The sequence below is a fragment of the Pan paniscus genome, chromosome 4 (genome assembly GCF_029289425.2).
Source record: "Pan paniscus chromosome 4, NHGRI_mPanPan1-v2.0_pri, whole genome shotgun sequence".
NCBI classification, from domain to species: domain Eukaryota; kingdom Metazoa; phylum Chordata; class Mammalia; order Primates; family Hominidae; genus Pan; species Pan paniscus.
Genome location: NC_073253.2, coordinates 23,967,456 through 23,985,873, shown reverse-complemented (window position 1 = coordinate 23,985,873; position 18,418 = coordinate 23,967,456). Strand labels below are relative to the sequence as shown.

Genomic DNA, 18,418 nt, shown 5'->3' with positions numbered 1-18,418 from the left:
TTGCTTGAGCCCTGGAGATGGAGGTTGCAGTGAGCTGAGATTTGGCCATTGCATTACAGCCTGGGCGACAGAGAGAGACCTTGTCTCAAAAAAAAAAAAAAAAAAAAGTGCTTGCAGATGGTAATATCTCACCAAGTTCCAGACTGGAGACACGAAGAAAAACATACTTAGTATATAATGATAAAATTCCTGTTGCCAATTATTAATAGAAAATGTTGTAAGACTTCAGGTGGAAAGAACAAGTCCTAGATAGGAAAACATTTCAGATTTGGTTATCGGTTCTCTAGTACCACCCAGGCAGCCAGAAGACAGTGGAGTAGCATCTATTGACAGTTACGTTACTTCTTCAGTGCCTTAGATATATTAATTATACCAATTTATTTGTTCCTCACAGTAACCCTGTGAGGTAGGTTCATTTTTATCTATACTTGACCAGTGAGGAGACTGAGGCACAGAGATGTTATGTAAATGTCCGAGGTCTCACAGCTAGAAAATGACAGAGCCAGGACTCGATGAAACTGATCTGGCTCCGGAGATCCCATACTACATCATCACTCAGCCTCTTAAATGGGGTATCACATTTGAGGAAGACACTTTGGAAAAAAGTCTAACAAAGAACAGAAGAACCAGAAGGCAGAAGAAATAAAGTGAGCAATGAACTCAAACTGTGGTGTGTGTTCTTTCCCTGCTTGTCCCCTACTCTTCCTCAGCAGATTTTACCATTGTGGAAAAGTGTTCATTTCATTGACTGACACCCCAGGCGGAAAAGGAAAAGGAAAAAAATCTCAAATTGATTGTTTTAACCTCAAATGATCATAAGAATGTGGAACATTTCTTAGGAAATCAGAGTTTTGTATTATAATTTATACTGAAAAGTTGATGAAAATAAAGCGTAGACCTATTTTATCAAGCTCATTTCTCATTCTTTTTGAAGATGTAACGTTTCTTGTAATTTATATTTAACTTACAGAAAAATTTAGATAATGAATGATAAGAGTGAGATAAAGCTTTTCTCCTTTTAAGTTCCCTGCTGGCTGGAAGAGAACAGAGAGCTTGGAAACAGATGCTCACGTATTAGAAATGTGATATATGAAAGAGATGCTATAAAAATCAAGGAAAAGAGCATTATTCTATAAATGATGCCAGGGCAATTCTTCACCCACATGGAAACAAATAAAATTAAATTCTTACCTAACATCATACTAAAAAAATATATTTTAGGTGTATAAAAGACTTCAGTGTGAAAGAACAGCTTTAAAAATTCTAGAAGAAAATTCTTTATGCCCTCAGAATAGTGATTTAGAAAAAAAAAAGACACAAGATATAAAAAACACCATAAAGCAAAAGAAAGCAATCTGCACAGTGAGTACATACATGGGTATTCTTTAATATTACTTCATGTGCATTAAGGACAAGCATTAAGAAGTAAATATATGTGCCATAGATTGAGAGAGATATTTATAGCGCTTATTATTGACTTTCAAAGAAATGATATTGCAAATATATAGAGATACCTACAAAATTAGAAATAAAAGGCCCAGCGTGGTGGCTCATGCCTGTAATCCCAGAACTTTGGGAGGCCGACTGGAGGATCGCTTGCGCCTAGGAGGTTGAGACCAGCCTGGGCAGCACAGTGAGACTTCACCTCTATAAAAAATTGAAAAATTAGCTGGGCAGTGGCTTGTGCCTGTGGTCCCAGCTACTCGAAAGGCTTAGGTGGGAGGACTGCTTGAGCCCGGGAAATCAAGGCTGAAGTGAGCTATGATTATGCCACTGCGCTCCAACCTGCACAACAGAGTGAGACCCTGTCTCCAAAAACAAACAAACAAAAAACTTAATCAACTCAATAGAGAAACAGGTAAAGAGATGAAGAGGCAAAGATGCTTAACCTCCCTGGTAATCAGGAAAAAGGAAATTAAAATCTTTATTCAACATCATTTCATACACATCAGATTGCATGAAATCAGGAAATTTCATAAAAGGATGTGTTGGTGTGGAGGAGAAGAAAGAACTTATACTGCTGGTGAGAGGCTGTACAGGGCGATGATGTGGAATTTAGAGAAAGTGTTGCATGTGCATACAAGAAGATTGGGACAAGACAGTGATGGCAGCATTGTTCATAATACAACTATGGAAAAATATCTAATTGTTAAACAGGGGAATGATTAAGTAAATTTTATGTGATGGAAAATATGAATGAACCATAGTTATATGTGTCAACCTGTGGCTAAATCTCAACGTTATGTTGAGTGAAAAAACGAACATGGGAAAGGCTATATATAAAGTTTTAAAATGTTCCAGACAGTATTGTATATTGCTTATGGATGCTTACATATGTAGCAAAGTCACAACAGCATGTGTGATAATAATGACACACATCAAATTGAGATAGTATTTATCTCTGGGATGGGGAAAAAAATCTGATTAGTGTGTATGTGGAGGTGCCCAGATTATTTTATTTTCTGTTTTATGTTTAAAACTTATGGGAGGTACTTAGATTTTTTTTCTTTTTTTCTTTCTTTTTTTTTTTTTTTTTTGAGAAGGAGTTTTGCTCTTGTCACCCAAGCTAGAATGCAATGGCGCAAACTTGGCTCACTGCAACCTCCACCTCCTGGGTTCAAGTGATTCTCCTGCCCCAGCCTCCCGAGTAGCTGGGATTACAGGCGCCTGCCACCATGCCCAGCTAATTTTTGTATTTTTAGTAGAGACAGAATTTTGCCATGTTAGCCAGGCTGGTCTCGAATTCCTGACCTCAGGTGATCTGTCTGCCTCGGCCTCTCAAAGTGCTGGGATTACAGGCGTGAGCCACTGCTCCTGGCCTGGATATTTCTATTATTCCTTGAATGTTTTGGTGAGCTTGAAATATTTTACATTTAAAACAGAGGGGAAATTTACTATTGTTATTGTTTAAAAACATATGGCAGTAGGCATTTTCCAAAATGATGCATAACAATATAATGAATTTGATTGGATGTTGGATTTTTAGTCATCTTAAAAAAATGATGCCATCTGTTGATTTATTTGCGGTGGAGAAGAATGCCCTATATAAAGAAGTATGTTTTAAAAGTTAATTAATGCAAACAAGGTTTTTTTCCCCAGAAAAATAAAGTATTATTTTACTACAAAGAAAAGTACTGTGATTTACTTAGGTTAAAACTACTTGCAGATAAAATATGCTCTTAGTTTAATAAATTCTTCTTCTTTTTTTTTTTTGAGACAGAGTCTCACACTGTGGCCCAGGTTGGAGTGCAGTGGCATGATCTCGGCTCACTGCAACCCCGCCTCCTGGGTTCAAGCAATTCTCATGCCTCAGCCTCCCGAATAGCTGGGATTACAGGTTCCTGCCACCACCCCGACTAATTTTCATATTTTTAGTAGAGACGGGGGTTTCACTATGTTGGCCAGGCTGGTCCCGAACTCCTGACCTCAGGTGATTCACCCACCTCGGCCTCCCAAAGTGCTGGGATTACAGGCGTGAGCCACTGCGCCTGGCCGGTTTCAATAATTCTTGATAAATACTTGTAGTCTAAGCTAAGTAATGCTTTCCTTCTTCAGAGTTGCACAGGTACAAATAATTAATCATCTCATACTTTAGTACATGGCTGTTCCTCAGTATTGTTTTCATGTAGCTGCGTGGTTGAATGGGTCATGATAAAAGTAAAAACAAAAGTGAGATCAGAGTTACATAAACAAGATCAGTTTGCTGCCTTCCCCAGGGGTCAAGTCTACCAGATGAAGGTTTAAGTAATAGCCCCCAACCCGCGGAAGATGTTGAAATACTGTTCTTTCTCATTACTGGATTATATCTTTGTTTATGTAGCATTTTTTCAAGATCTATGGACCATTTTGATGTGTTAGACATTTAAGAACTCTGTTTGTTATACAAACCATTAAAACCAAACCAAACCAAAACAAACTAAACCTTTCCTCCAGTGGGAAAACAGGCTTATTTTTAAGGTTTCCTTTTGGTTTTCCTTCTAAAATACCCCTCTCCTTTTTCTCTGTCTGCATCCTAATCTAGGTCCCCATAAGTTTCAGGGTTACATCAGGGTCATTTTGGAAGTTCTCACTTCTAGATTCCTTCTTCCAGCTCCATCCCCCAATTCTAGGCAGCTCTCTACTTAAAGATGTACAGTAGTTGTTCATTGCCAACTGGATGAAATTATTAATCTCAATTTGGACTTTCCATTTCAGGTCAGCTATTCACAGAAACTGGCTTGTGACAAAGTTTTTACTGGTCCACAGTAACATGATAAAGTTAGGGTTGTATAAAGCTAAAATTATTCAAAATTAAAATTTCAATATTATTTTAGCTTTTTGTGATAAAATATTCTTCATAAAATTGAGTTGATAGTTGATGGAAGAATTTTTAAAAAATTTTCCTTGGGAAAAGTGAGTTGGCAACTTTGAGGATTGATTTCTTTCCACTATCCCACCCGTCCCACTTCTCTCCAACACACACACACACACACACACACACACACACACACACACACACACACACACACACACTCTCTCTCTCTCTCTCTCTCTCTGTCTCTGAAAATGTTTGCTGATCTGGGAAACTTAGTAGAGATTTTGTAAAATTCTTCCTTAACATCCTCATTTATTCCTGTCTGTCTGTCTGTTTTTTCTAATGTCCTCCAGCTACTTCAATACAAATGCTGCACTTCTGGTGACACCCAGATAAAATCTCCTTGCTTTCAGTTACTCTTTAACTAACACCTTGTGCTTCCTCACTCATCTGCTTTAGCACTTATGAGAATATTTGTCAAAATTTCTGGCATTGGTTGTCGCAAGAATTTTTATTTTCCAAATATGTTTTTTCTCTCCAGTTTTAATATCTGTAAAAAGAAGAACTTTTTACATTTTCTTTAATCTTTTACCCTACATAGATTGAAAATACAAAGAAGATTTGGTAAGGACATAGAAACTCTTATAAAATTTTTTTTATCATAGTAGCCCCAAAACATTGTTATATATGGGTATAATGATTTAATATTTATGAATTATAGCAACTCTTCATCATCTATTTCCAGGTTTCTACTTTCCAGGTCCACTGGTGTTTGGTGTACCCATGTGACTAATTTGTCCAAAGAGAGGTGAGTGAAAGTGATGTGTCACTTCCAGATGGAAGCTTTTTGGGCAAGTATGTATTTTCTAGCTCTTTTCTTCTGTGTTATAGAAACTAGGAATATTCCAGTTGGTGACTGACCCCTTAGTTGGGTTCTTAGAGTGAGTTTGATGTGGAGGAGCCCAAAATGACCTGCAGTGAAGTTGGAGTGTGAGCAAGAAATAAACTTTTGTTTTTTAATTTTCTGAGGTTTTGGAAGTTGTAGATTATAACTGCATAACCTATCAATATTGATATGTTTCAATTCTTAATGAAAATTTCTAATATTCTTTTTGATTATTTCTAACTTATTAACTTAAAATGTCAAATATCTATAATTTCAGTGTATTCTTTATCCTATATTTAAAAATAAAAAATAGAATGTTGAAAATGAAATCATTTCAATGAGATGACAACTCAAAATCTTATAGTATCATCCAGAAACATGTAGAACAGATTTAAAAATACACAGTACTGAGATTGGCAGGTTGAGAAGAAGACACATATGAAGGGTAACTTCTTTGGAAAGAAGCAGCTATGCACAGTACTTAAGAATGAAATTTCCATGTCCCGTTAATACATCCGAAACAGTTTTACTTTCTATCCCAAACTTTAATGATCCTAGAAAGCTGGTTTGAATCAGTTTTTACAGGGTTGTTTTGGATTTAAAATAACTAAAACTTGAGAGCTGGGAGAAATTTTATTTAACACTTTTTTATCATTCATGGTTTAATGTTTAATGAATAAATTCTTCACTAAGCTTATGTGGTGAGGGTCTGGTGGTGAAAAGTACTTTTTCAACTAGATATATTAGAATGACAACAGCAAAGCAAGAATGTGGTAGGGTCACATAAAGGAGTCGTGATCTGTGGGAAATTTTTTTTTGTGATTCTCCAATATGGCTGTACATATAAGCATAAAAGTCAATAAACAAGTGCCTAACCTTTAGCTCTAAATTAACTTTTGAGCGCTTTGAATGCCTGGCACAAAAATATTTGAGGGTTTGGCGCCATCTGGTGGCCAAATATCAACTTTTCAGCTTCTCTTTTATGACTAAGAAGTGAATTACTCTGCACTTTCCAATAAACACTATTAATAAATAAAATTATTTAAAATGTTGATTTCCAGAACTTGAGAAGACAAATCAAAGACAGATTTCTGTTATGTTACCTATTGTTATATGACAGAATTTCAGTCTTGAGTAGGTTCTTTTATAATTGCATTTGATTTATTTATGAAAGCATTATAGACATAAATCTGCTATCTTTTTCTTAATACAAGAGAAGACTCTTTCCCCAAAAGAAATCAGACGTGCTCAATAAAATCTAAATTTATTTTTTCACAATTCTATAAAAGATTGAGCTAGGGGTGCATGTGTGTGTGTGAATATCAGAATTTATTTTAAAAATGCAAGAGAGAGAGGGGAAGGAGCTGGTAGTGACATTGTTAATTGTCTGCTTTGCAATAGCAAAGACTTGGAACCAACCCAAATGTCCATCAATGATAGACTGGATTAAGAAAATATGGCACATATACACCATGGAATACTATACAGCCATAAAAAAGGATGAGTTCATGTCCTTTGTAGGGACATGGATGAAGCTGGAAACCATCATTCTGAGAAAACTATCGCAAGGACAGAAAACCAAACACTACATGCTCTCACTCATAGGTGGGAATTGAACAATGAGAACACTTGGACACAGGGTGGGGAACATCACACACTGGGGCCTGTCGTGGGGTGGGGGAAGGTGGGAGGGATAGCATTAGGAGATATACCTAATGTAAATGATGAGTTAATGGGTGCAGCACACCAACATGTGCTGTTGTACACGTGTACACATGTATACATATGTAACAAACCTGCACGTTGTACACATGTACCCTAGAACTTAAAGTATAATAATAATAAAAAAAATTGTCTGCTTTGTACCCAGGGCTGTTCTAGATGCTTTCAGTGGATGGCCTCAATGAATTTCCGCAACCATCTTTCCAATGGGAAGTGTTGTCCCAGCTTTACTGCTGGACAAGTGTCTAAGAGGTTAAGGACATAAATGCTCAAGTTTTGTGAGAAAGCCGTTTATTTTAACAGAATGATTGCAATTGCTCATATTAAGCTATGACAGAAAAACTGGATTAACACTTTTTTAAGTCTTTTTCTTTTCAGCTTTTCAAGATAAAAGTTTCCTGTATCTCCTGATTAAAGTGCTTCTGTGATTCTTGCTCTGCATTAAGTTGTATACTTCCTCGTTCTTTCCTTAGAGCTTCCTTTCACAATCCAGGAAGCAACTGGGTGGGGCACAGCATGGGGTAAACAAAATGCCGAGGGAGGGAAGAGTTCATATTGGTGGAATTTTTTAGTTACTTCTCTAGAAACTAGTGGAAACTTCTTTGCTTCTCTTCTTTTTACTGACAATTTAAAAAAATAAATTATTTTATTTTAGATTCTGGGGTACATGTGTCTGTTATATGCGCATGTTTTGTAGTGGTGGGGATTGGGCTTCTAGTGTACCCATTATCCAAATAGCGAGCATTGTACCTGATAGGTAACTTTTTCAATCCTTGCTCCCGTCCTACCCTCCTTCCTTTTGGAGTCCCCAGTGTCTATTCTTTCCATCTTTATGTCCATGTGTACCCATTGTTTAGCTCTCACTTATAAGTCAGAACATGTGGTATTTGGTTTTCTGTTTTCTGAGATCATTCTCTTAGGATAATGGCCTCCAGATCCATCCATGTTGCTGCAAAGGACAAGATTTCATTCTTTATGGCTGCTTTTAAGTCATTTTTTTTTCTTTTGTAGTGACTTACTTTTATCATTGTTAATTAGATTAAGTGGGTCTTTGGTTTAATTCTGTTTTTAGGGTAATGTAAACCACAAGATTGCTTGCGTTCTGTGCTACTACACTTTTGTTCACTGCTGTATCTTCAGTGTCCAAGAGAAGCATTATACATATAGGTAGCAGGCACTCAATGGGTTTTAACAGAAAGACACATACACACACACACACACACACACACACACACACACACACGGAAAGATAAAGAGAGAGCATGCACAAGACAGTAACGGAAGGAAGCAAAGGAAAGGAGGGAGAAAGGCAGAAGGGGAGAGGAGCTGCTTGGTAAAGGTGCAGTAGAAGTTTCACCTACAGCACTGGGTATTGTGGAAGTCAAGTGGAGGAAAGTTAACATCTACTGGAGGCTGTTGTGTGCCATTCACTGTTAAGCACTTTATAACTGTAATTTCATTAATCCTAAAACCAACCAAGCGAGCTGGTTATTATTGTTTCCCTTTTCACAGATGAGAAAATTGAGCTCACTGTTGTTAAGTGATTTACAGAAGGTCATACAGCTTACAAGTGGCACAGTCAAGATTTAAATTTTGTCTCTCTGACTTATGACTTACATTTTAAATGAGTTGTTCATTTATTCGTTCAGCAAATATTCATTGAACAATGTAGCACTCTTCCCTGATAATCTCAGAACCTGCAATCCTGTAGGCTAAAGATTCCCCTAAAGTATTCCTATAGGCTAAGTAATCTCCCAAAGTATTTCTTCAGTCAAAACCTCTCCTCTGAACTCCAGATTCATATACCTACATGCCTTTTTGACATTCCCACTAGGGCTTTTGTACATATCTCAAGCTAATATATACCAGTAAAATTTTAGATTATAGACCCAAACTTGTCTTTTCCTCAGTCTCCATTTTCTCTGCAAATCACATGTAACCATCAATCCTTTATAATCAGAAAATTGGGAGTCAGCCTCAACTCTAATTTTTTTAACTCTCTAATTTTATCTTCATGTTCTCAAAGCTTTACATGACCTGCACCTGCTTCCGTCTCTGACCCCATTTCCGTTCTGCCTTATATCTGTTGGTCATGCTGGCAGTTTTGAAAGCCAGATCAAGTTCTTTCTCACAAAAGGATTTTGCACTTGCTATCATCTTTTTTAATACTTTCTCTATCTTTCCTCTCAGGTCTCAGCTGAAATGAAACCTCCTCAGAAAAATTTGTTCCTGACAAATTATAACTCAAAAATCAAAAATTTCTAAGACCTTTGTTATTCTCTTTATCATAGCATTGTACTCATTTTCTTCTTAGTACTTAGAAATGTCTATAATTGTTTTACTTCTTTGTTTACCATTAAATGTCTGTATCCTTTATATACTGTAGGTCCTATGAGTTCATCAAATTTATCTAGTGTTTGTTTTTTGCTGTAAGCCTGTGGCTTGGCACTGGGCTTGGTACATAGAAGGTATTTGAGAAATATTGGTTTAATCAACAAATATTTTTCAGCGGAATGTCTTGAAGCCTATCTGTGTATTCAGAATGCTTGCTCTAAGGCACATAATTATATCCATTTTACAAACAGGAAGGTTTTTGTGTCTATCTCCAGCGTCTAGCAGGAGCTTTTTGCGTAGTTGGTGTTCAGTGACTATTCTATAAATGAATGATGATCAGAGAGGTTAGGTTGGTCCCCTACAGTATTGAGCTCAGGTTCTTTGGTACTCTGACCCTTTTACCTGCTATAGTGTGGGCATAAAAGGAAGCTTTGAGGAGGAGACTTTATATTCTTCTGTAATCTATAGCATTTCTTCCTTTCATCCTGGAAACCAATTCCAAGTAAATTCCAATCACAATCTATACATTTTTTTTTTTTAGAGACAGGGTCCCACTCTGTTTTCTAGACTGGGGTGCAGTGACATGACCATAGCTCACTGTAGCCTCAAACTCCTGAGCGCAAGTGATCCTCCTGCCTCAGCCTCCTGAGTAGCTAGGACTACAGGTATGTGCCTTCATACCTGGCTGATTTTTTGTTTTGTTTTGTTTTTTCGTAGAGATGGGGACTCACTATGTTGCCCACGCTGGTCTCGAATACCTGCCTTCAAGTAATCTTCCTGCCTTGACTTCTCAAAGTGTTGGGATTACTGGCATGGTCTACCCCACCTGACCCAAGTAAATTTACAATTTAAAGAAAAGTAGTCTGGGTGCAATGGCTCCCAGTAGTCTAGGAGGCTGAGACAGGAGGATTGCTTGAAGCCAGGAGTTAGGGACCAGCCTGGGCAACATAGCAAGACCCCCATTTCAAAAATAAATAAATCAATAGAATAAGGAAAAAAGTGTGTTTGTTATGCAAACAGCCCAAGACAAAGAAGCCCCAGCTTCCAGCCAGTTCACTGATATCCCTTTATACAATGACATTCTATAGTTGCCTTTTTTTTTCACTGCTCCTTGCAGAGCAGGGCTACCCTATGGGCAGTGTGCCCAGTGTAGTCTGCAGTTGCTTTTTAAGATTGCATTACTTAAACTTCACAGTTAATTTAAGTATGCAAATTAACCCAGTGCACTTGAAAAACTTTGTGATATAGTCATTCTTTTTTTTTTTTTTTGAGACTGAGTCTCGCTCTATTGCCCACGCTGGAGTGCAATAACGTGATCTTGGCTCACTGCAACCTCCATCTTGCGGGTTCAAGTGATTCTTATGCCTCAGCCTCCTGAGTAGCTGGGATTACAGGCACATACCACCATGCCCAGCTAACTTTTTGTATTTTTAGTAGAGATGGGGTTTCACCATGTTGGCCAGGCTTGTCTTGAACTCCTGATCTCAAGTGATCCACCCGCCTCCCAAAGTGTTGGGATTATAGGCGTGAGCCACCATGCCCGGCCTCATTTTTGTTTTAGTAGTCATCAGATATAAGATTACTCTACCTTAAAAGAACAAGTTAATGAGATGAACTCTATCAGCTTTTAAATAAGTCTGAGATAATTTGTACCACTTGGATTTTTGTATACATGTTCATTGCATTTAATAATTCGTCAGTAACTCCAGCATATAGCAGTGAACCAACATGAAAATAAATTATTTTTTGAAACACTAGGGCTATTTTGTGTTCAATTGGTTATTAAATGTTCTCATGTGATATTCTTGCAAATTGAATGTCATCTCCCTTGAGATTTTATAAGTGCTTGGTAAATATCTTCATAGTCTAAAACAGGGATTGGCAAACTGTGGCCTGAAGGCTAAATACAGTCTGTTTTTTGCATGGCTGCAAACTAAGAATAGTGTTTGCATTTTTAAATGGTTGAAAAAAAGTCAAAAGAAGAATAACATCTCATAACACATGAAAATTCTATGAAATTCAAATTTGTGTCTGTAAATACAGTGTTGTTGAGACACAGCCGTGCTCATTTATGTATCGTCTGTGGCTGCTTTTGTGCTGTAACTCCACAGTTGCATAGCTGTGACAGAGACTGTAATGGCCTGCAAAGCCTAACGTATTTACTCTCTTGTCCTTTATAGAAAATGTTTGCTGACCTGTGCTCTGAAATATCTCATATCAGCGACTGTCTGTATGTCCTCAGGTCCTACCCCTGTAGTGCAGTGGTTTTGCTACTGCCTTAGGGCTTTCTTCTGGGCTGAGCACCCTGCCTGTGTTCCCAGCAGGTGGGAAGGGTCCACGAATCAACACTTCTAGGGAGCAGCCCTCAAACCATGAGAGCCAATGGATAAATACGCCAGCTCTCTTGCCCCTAGGTTGGGCATGTTCTACACCAACTTCAAGTCTCCCACAGTGGTAACTGCTTTGATAAAACACACTTCACTGACTTCTCACTCTGCCAGTGTCTCCTTAGATCTCCCAAATCAACAACTTGCAGGGGAATCTTGGTTGCAGAATATGCTGCTAGGGGAAATCCAAACTAAGACAAATGTGGATTATTCTCATATATATTATTTATGGTGTCACTTTGATGTATAAGTTACTCAGGTGTGATGAAAAATTTATAATACCAAACATTTGGGCCATTTTTTTATTACTACTAATGGAAAGACAGATTTTATTAATTGATAGTTTTATTTTGTATGACATTTATTGGCCAAATTTATCCTGAAAAGTGCAGTTTGATAATTTTCTGATATTTTGAACATAAATGCCTATTTCAGGAGAGTGATTCTTGAAGTATTGAATTGATCTTTCATATTGCAAAGTCTTTCTTTCATCTTTTGTAAAATTTATATTTTCTTGTTTTATACTAATAAAGTTTTCTGCTACCTCCTCAGAAAACTTCTGTTCAAATTTTATTTTGCATCAATAATAGATGGAAGCAAACCTATCTAAGAGACAGCCAAGGTAATTTTTTTCATATGATGATTAGCAATAGGTTCAGGATGTTTAAAAATAAGTATTTCAGAATCTGTGGAAATGTTCATATTTTTTCTTTTTATATCCCTCATTTCCCCTGCCTAGTGGTTACAATCAGTTAAATAGTGTTAGACTACACCTCTGCCATTTATCCTTTGTTCAAGACCTTTGTTTAAGGTATAGGTGTCTATACCTTGAATATAACTTTAATATTACTACTTAAGTTACATCACATATTTTATCCATTTGCTCAGTGAACCTAATACTTGATGTCCCTTGACCATTACAAGGAGTAGAACAGATAATTTCAGAGATTTCATTAAAAAAAAACCCTGAGTAATAAAATATTTGATTTATTTTGGCCACATTAATGTTTTATTGTTTAAACAAATAAATAGACTGCCTCAAATTACTATCAGATTTCTAAGTTTTTACCTTTTCTTTTGGTGTATGGGGATGTAGCATATTGTTTAAAAACTTTGGAGGACAGGTTCAGTGCCTCACACTTGTAATCCCAACACTTTGGGAGGCCAAGGGAGGCAAGGTAGGAGGATCACTTGAACCCAGGAGTTCGAGACCAGCCTGAGAAACATAGTGAGACTCCTATCTCTACAAATAATAATAATAATAATGAAAAAAACCTTAGCCAGGTGTAGTGGTGCATGCCTGTAGTCCCAGCTATTCAGGAGGTTGGGGTGAGAGGATCACTTGAGCCTGGGAGGTTGAGGCTTCAGTGAGCCTTGATCATGCCACTGCACTCCAGCTAGGGCAACAGAGTGAGATTCTGTCTCAAAAAAATAAAATAGTATAGTTGGATTGTAACACAAAGGATAAATACTTAAGGGGATGAATACCCCATTTTCCATGATGTGATTATTACTTTTTGCATGCCTATTAGTCTGTTCTCGCATTGCTAATGAAGACATACCCAAGCCTGGGTAACTTATAAAGGAAAGAGGTTTAATTGACACACAGTTCCATATGGCTGGGGATGCCTCATAATCATGGCAGGAGGTGAATGAGGAGCAAAGTCATGTCTTACATGGTGGCAGGCAAGAGAGCTTGTGCAGGGGAACTCCCTTTTATAAAACCATCAGATCCCATGAGACTTATTTACTACCATGAGAAGAGTATGGGGGAAACCACCCCCATGATTCAATTATCTCCACCTGGCCCCACGCTTGACATGTGAGAATTATTGCAATGTAAGGTGAGATTTGAGTGGGGACACACCAAAACCATATGACCTATATCAAAGTATCTCATGTACCCCATACATATATACACTTTTTATGTACCCACAAAAATAAAATAATAAAAACTTTGGAGACATCTTGTAATATGAAAAACATTGAATAACTGTATTTAAAATACTACCATTTGTGTAAAAAAGGATACACACATATATTTGTATATGTATAGGATATATTTAGAATGATACACAGGAAACTAGCAGTAGTGCTTTTCTTTGAGAATGGGAACTGGGAGACTAGGGTCAGAGGTAGGAAGGAGCTATCCTTTTCACAGAGTATACTCTTTCACAATATTTGTATTTTTCTTCTGGCTATATGAAGGAAGTTAAAAATAAGTAAAGAAAGGAAGAAAGTAAGCAAGAAAGAAGATGACTGGCATTAGAGGGACTCAGGGTTGAACACCAGTTATGCTACTTACTAACTGTATGATTATAGTCACATTACTTAATCTCTCTGCTCTCACCTATAAAGTAGAGATAGTTGTATTTATTTCATATAATAGTTATCAAATAAAATTGTATACATATGTAAAAACACTTAGCATAGTGCTTGGCACATAGTTAAGTCTTCAGTAAATGGTTATGTGACCATATGAAATGATTAATACTTAAAGTAATCCTCTGCCCTGACTTCTACAGAGGGTAGATTCTTCATTTGTTGATCTGTTCCACAAACGTTTTCCAGTATCCTGTCACTGATAGGCATAATAATTGGCCCAGGAAGTCACACTGCTTCACTTTTGCCATAACATAGTTGGTCAAAACAGTCACAAGACTCAAGGGGAGGGGAAGTAGCCTCCACCTCTCACTGAGGAGACTAGCAAAAAATTGGCATTCATCTTTAATTTACCAGAGCCTTCCTTCTGTTTGCAAATTATTTACATCTCTCCCACATGCAAAATATACTTACCTCCCTTCTAAGGTCCTTTGAAATACCAATTTATTATAGCATCAGCTCGAAATCCAGGACCTCCTCATTTGAATCAGATCCAGATGTGGATGAGGCTTCTCATGTGTTGTTCCTTGGATACAGCTCCTAAATTCAGTTCTAGTTGTTCTGAACATGTGTACATTAAAGAGGCAGATTATCTGTCCCTCTCCCACATTGGCACTCCTCCCCATGCCCACTCCCTACACATAGCCTGCTAGGACAGAGATAGGAGAGTCACAACAGATGTTCCCATTTGAAGCCCGGCATGGTGGCATGGATCTGTAGTTCCAGTTTCTTAGGAGGCTGATGTAGGAGGATTATTTGAAGCCAGGAATTTGAGGATATAGTGTGTGCTATGATTGCACTTGTGAATAGCCACTGCCCTCCAGCCTGAGCATTGTAGTGAGCTCCCTCCTCTTAAAAAAATTTAAAAAGGAATTTCCATTTAAAAGGAGGACAACAGAAGGCTTATAGCAGTTAGTTATTATGACAGGAAGAAAAAGCCTCTTCAAAAACGTTCAGTCCTAACCCACAGAACCTGTGAATATGTTACCTTACACGGCAAAAGGGGCTTTGCAGATGTGATTCAGTTTAAGGGCTTGAGATGGAAAGAGTATTCTCGTTTGTCTGTGGGCCAAATCTAATCACCCGACTCTGTGAAAATGCAAGAGGAAGACAGCATGGTGAGCCAGACAGAGGCTGCTGCTGGCTTTGAAGATGGAAAAAGGAGTCTGTAAGTTAAGGAATATCATGACATCTAGAGGCTGAAAATTACCCTCATTTTACAGTTAGCAAGAAAATGGGGAGCTCAATGCTATAATCTCAAGATACTGAATTCTGCCAATAATCAGAATGAGCAGGAAATGACTTCTCTCTTAGAGCCTCCAGAAAGGCAGCCCTGCCAACACCTTGATTTTAGTCTGGTAAAAAATGTATATAACTTCTAATTTAGAGAATGATAAGATAAAGAACATATGATGTCTTACTCCCCTGAGTTTGTGGTAATTTGGTATGGCAGCAGTTGAACTCCAGCTGGGCACAGGTTGCCAATTCCATGATCAGGTCCCAGTTCTGGCCCCTGCGTATGTTTCTGTGCTTTGGGTTCTATCCTCTGGGCTCCTTAGTTCTATCCCCTGGATCATCCTTCCTTTGGTTTACCATGCTCCATGTAGGTAGTTGCATAGATTTCTCAACTTGCTTTCTATCCTCTGTAGAACATGGGTGGCCTATGGGCTCTTCTTTTTAACTTTCTTGTCTCCTTTAGTCTAAGCCAATGGTGCTTTTTTTTAGTACAATTTTCTTAAAAGCTTTGTGGGTTTTCTATAAATCTTGTTGGGGTTTACTCTGTTAGATAATGCCACACCCTCAAATCTCTTCAAGAGCAGTTCCTCTTCAGCTTGGGCTGACAGTCAAGATACTGTGAGACAAAGCCCCTACTAGACATAGAAGTCTGTTTGTCTAATGGAGAGGGTCAACAGAAAGTCTTATAGCCACATCCTTAAAATAAGTAATCTTTATCCTTAAAATAAGTAAACTTTATCCTGAAGCTGCTTCTTATTTTGAGAGCCTTTTGTCCTCTGGAGAGGCTGGGAATGAGAAAGAGTTTTATTTTCAAACCTAGCATGTGCTGGTTCCTTTATCATTCCCCTGAATTTTGCTTAAAAACAGAATAGTTCCTTTCTCAGTTCATCTTTCTGTATTCATATCTTATCATACTTGGCTAAAAGAAACTAGTTAGCACTTTTTAACATTTTGCCTAACAAATCTTGGCCAAATCTACCTCTTTATTAGGAATATTTTCTATTTTCCGTGTTTTCATAGGTGACAGTGTTGCAAACTTGCTGCTTCTGCATAACATGTCACCTTTTTCTAACCTCCAATAACAATTTCATTTCCAGTCTTGGCCAAACTCTTTGAGGCCTGTCCAGAATTTACTAACGCTCTCCTTAAGGGCTTTCCAGCTTTTGCTAATGGTCACTTTAAGGGCCTATATGTTTTTGACCCCATCTGGTCCTAAAGTCCATGCCGTATGTTTTAAGTTTTGTTGTGAAAGCACCCCCACTTCCAGGTACCAAGTTCTGGTCCAGTTAGCTACTGCTGCCTGACAAACTAACCCAAACCTCAGTGGCTTGAAACAATGACCCTTATATTATAGCTTGCATTTTGAGGATCAATATCTTGGACAGGGCTCAGCTGGATGATTATTCTGTTTTATATAACATTGCAGGCCGGGTGTGGTGGCTCGTGCCTGTAATCCCAGCACTTTGGGAGGCCGAGGTGGGCAGATCACGAGGTCAGGAGATCGAGACCATCCTGGCTAACATGGTTAAACCCCATCTTTACTAAAAATACAAAAACTTAGCCAGGCACGGTGGCGGGCGCCTGTAGTCCCAGCTACTCGGGAGGCTGAGGCAGGAGAATGGCGTGAACCTGGGAGGCAGAGCTGGCAGTGAGCCAAGATCATGTCACTGCACTCCGGCCTGGGTGACAGAATGAGACTCTGTCTCAAAAAACAAAACAAAACAAAACGAAAAAATTGCAGAAGTCTCTCAATGCTGCTCTATAAATGGTCTGGTCTCTGAGGTCCACATTTACTTCACAACATGTCTGAGGCCTTAGCTGGGTTGGCTAGGAGGCAGTACATAGCTGGTATAGTCTACCTAAGTGAGTGTACCTCACCTTTCCTGGGTGGAAGCCCCAGGGTAGCTGAACTTACTACATGGAGGTTCAGGGCTTGAAGAGCAAGTGTTTCAGTTATTAAGGAAGCTGCATGGTCTTTTGTGACCTACCCTCCAATGCCATGTAGCATCACGTATGCCATACACTATTGATTAAACAGTCATAGTAGTCTCAGATTCAAGTGGAGGGACATCAACTCTTCCTCTCAGACAGAGCAACAAAGAATGTATAGCCATCTTTAATCTACCACAGACATACTTTTCAATGTTTTCCAGGTATTATTACATTGCTAAGAAATCCTTGAGCCTCTTACAGAGAACTAGATTAATTTGTGTCATGTCGGCAAACAAAACAGCAAATTCTTTTGGAGATTCATCCATAGATGGTTGAGGGCAGGCCTCCTCCCATGGACCTATGAATTAGCAGTTATGGAAGGGAAGGAAGGATACTCATGGAATTAGAGAACAGTTTTAAGAGCATGAACTGTTAGTCACCCTGCCTAAGTCCCTATCTGGCTCTTCCATTTTCTCTGTGTGACCAGGAGCAAATGAATGACTTTTAAAATTTTTAGCCTCAGTTTACTCTTGTCTACAGATAATAATAGTAACAATAAAAATAATAAAGCCCTTATAGGATTGCCTGAACATTTCAGTTAATATACACAAAGCAGTGTTTTTAATATTCAGCTGAGACTCACAGTAAGAAACATATTTTACAATATATATGTGTGCTAAATGAAACAGAAGTATCACAAAATAACCCTTATGCTTGCTAAGTATGATAATGATATACTCTGATATTTTCTAATATATTCTATTTTAAAAATGTATGTTGGTAAGACCCATACTACCTTGTTTTCCCAACTGACCAATAGGTCATAATTGCAGTTTGTTAGAAATTTATGTAAATGAGTTTTTCAATGTTGATTACGTGCATCCATTGCATCTTTATGTAAGGCCATTCATAAATAAGTGATGCTGGGGCTGAGTCTAAAGATTAGTAAACACGACTTTATGGCCATAGCTTTCAGTCAGCTTGGACCTCAATTTTAAAACAATTATTTCTCATTTTGTGACTTTAAAAATTCTATCAGTATTCTACTTTTACTTCTAATGTTTAAAAAGACTCAGCTAAAAAGACTTTAAACAACTTTATTTTGGAAGAAAAACGTATCTCCTTTCCATAAATGGAAAAGCAACACTTGCCATAATTGTAAAATACCTGCTAAATATCTAATGAGACAATTATTAAATTCTCATTTGATACTCTGAGCCCAAGGCTGGCTCGCTCATTCAAAAG

The 18,418-nt window shown here is 37.9% G+C and overlaps 1 long non-coding RNA gene across 1 annotated transcript in view; it reads left to right on the top strand.

Moving 5' to 3' along the window:
- Nucleotides 1-13,831, top strand: part of LOC129397744 (uncharacterized) — a 47,294-nt gene extending 33,463 nt beyond the window's left edge. Inside the window, exons 2-3 of the long non-coding RNA XR_008625334.2 lie at nucleotides 5,040-5,102; nucleotides 9,093-13,831. This is a non-coding gene — a long non-coding RNA (uncharacterized LOC129397744). The remainder of the gene's footprint in view (nucleotides 1-5,039; nucleotides 5,103-9,092) is intronic.
- Nucleotides 13,832-18,418: the final 4,587 nt, after the last annotated feature.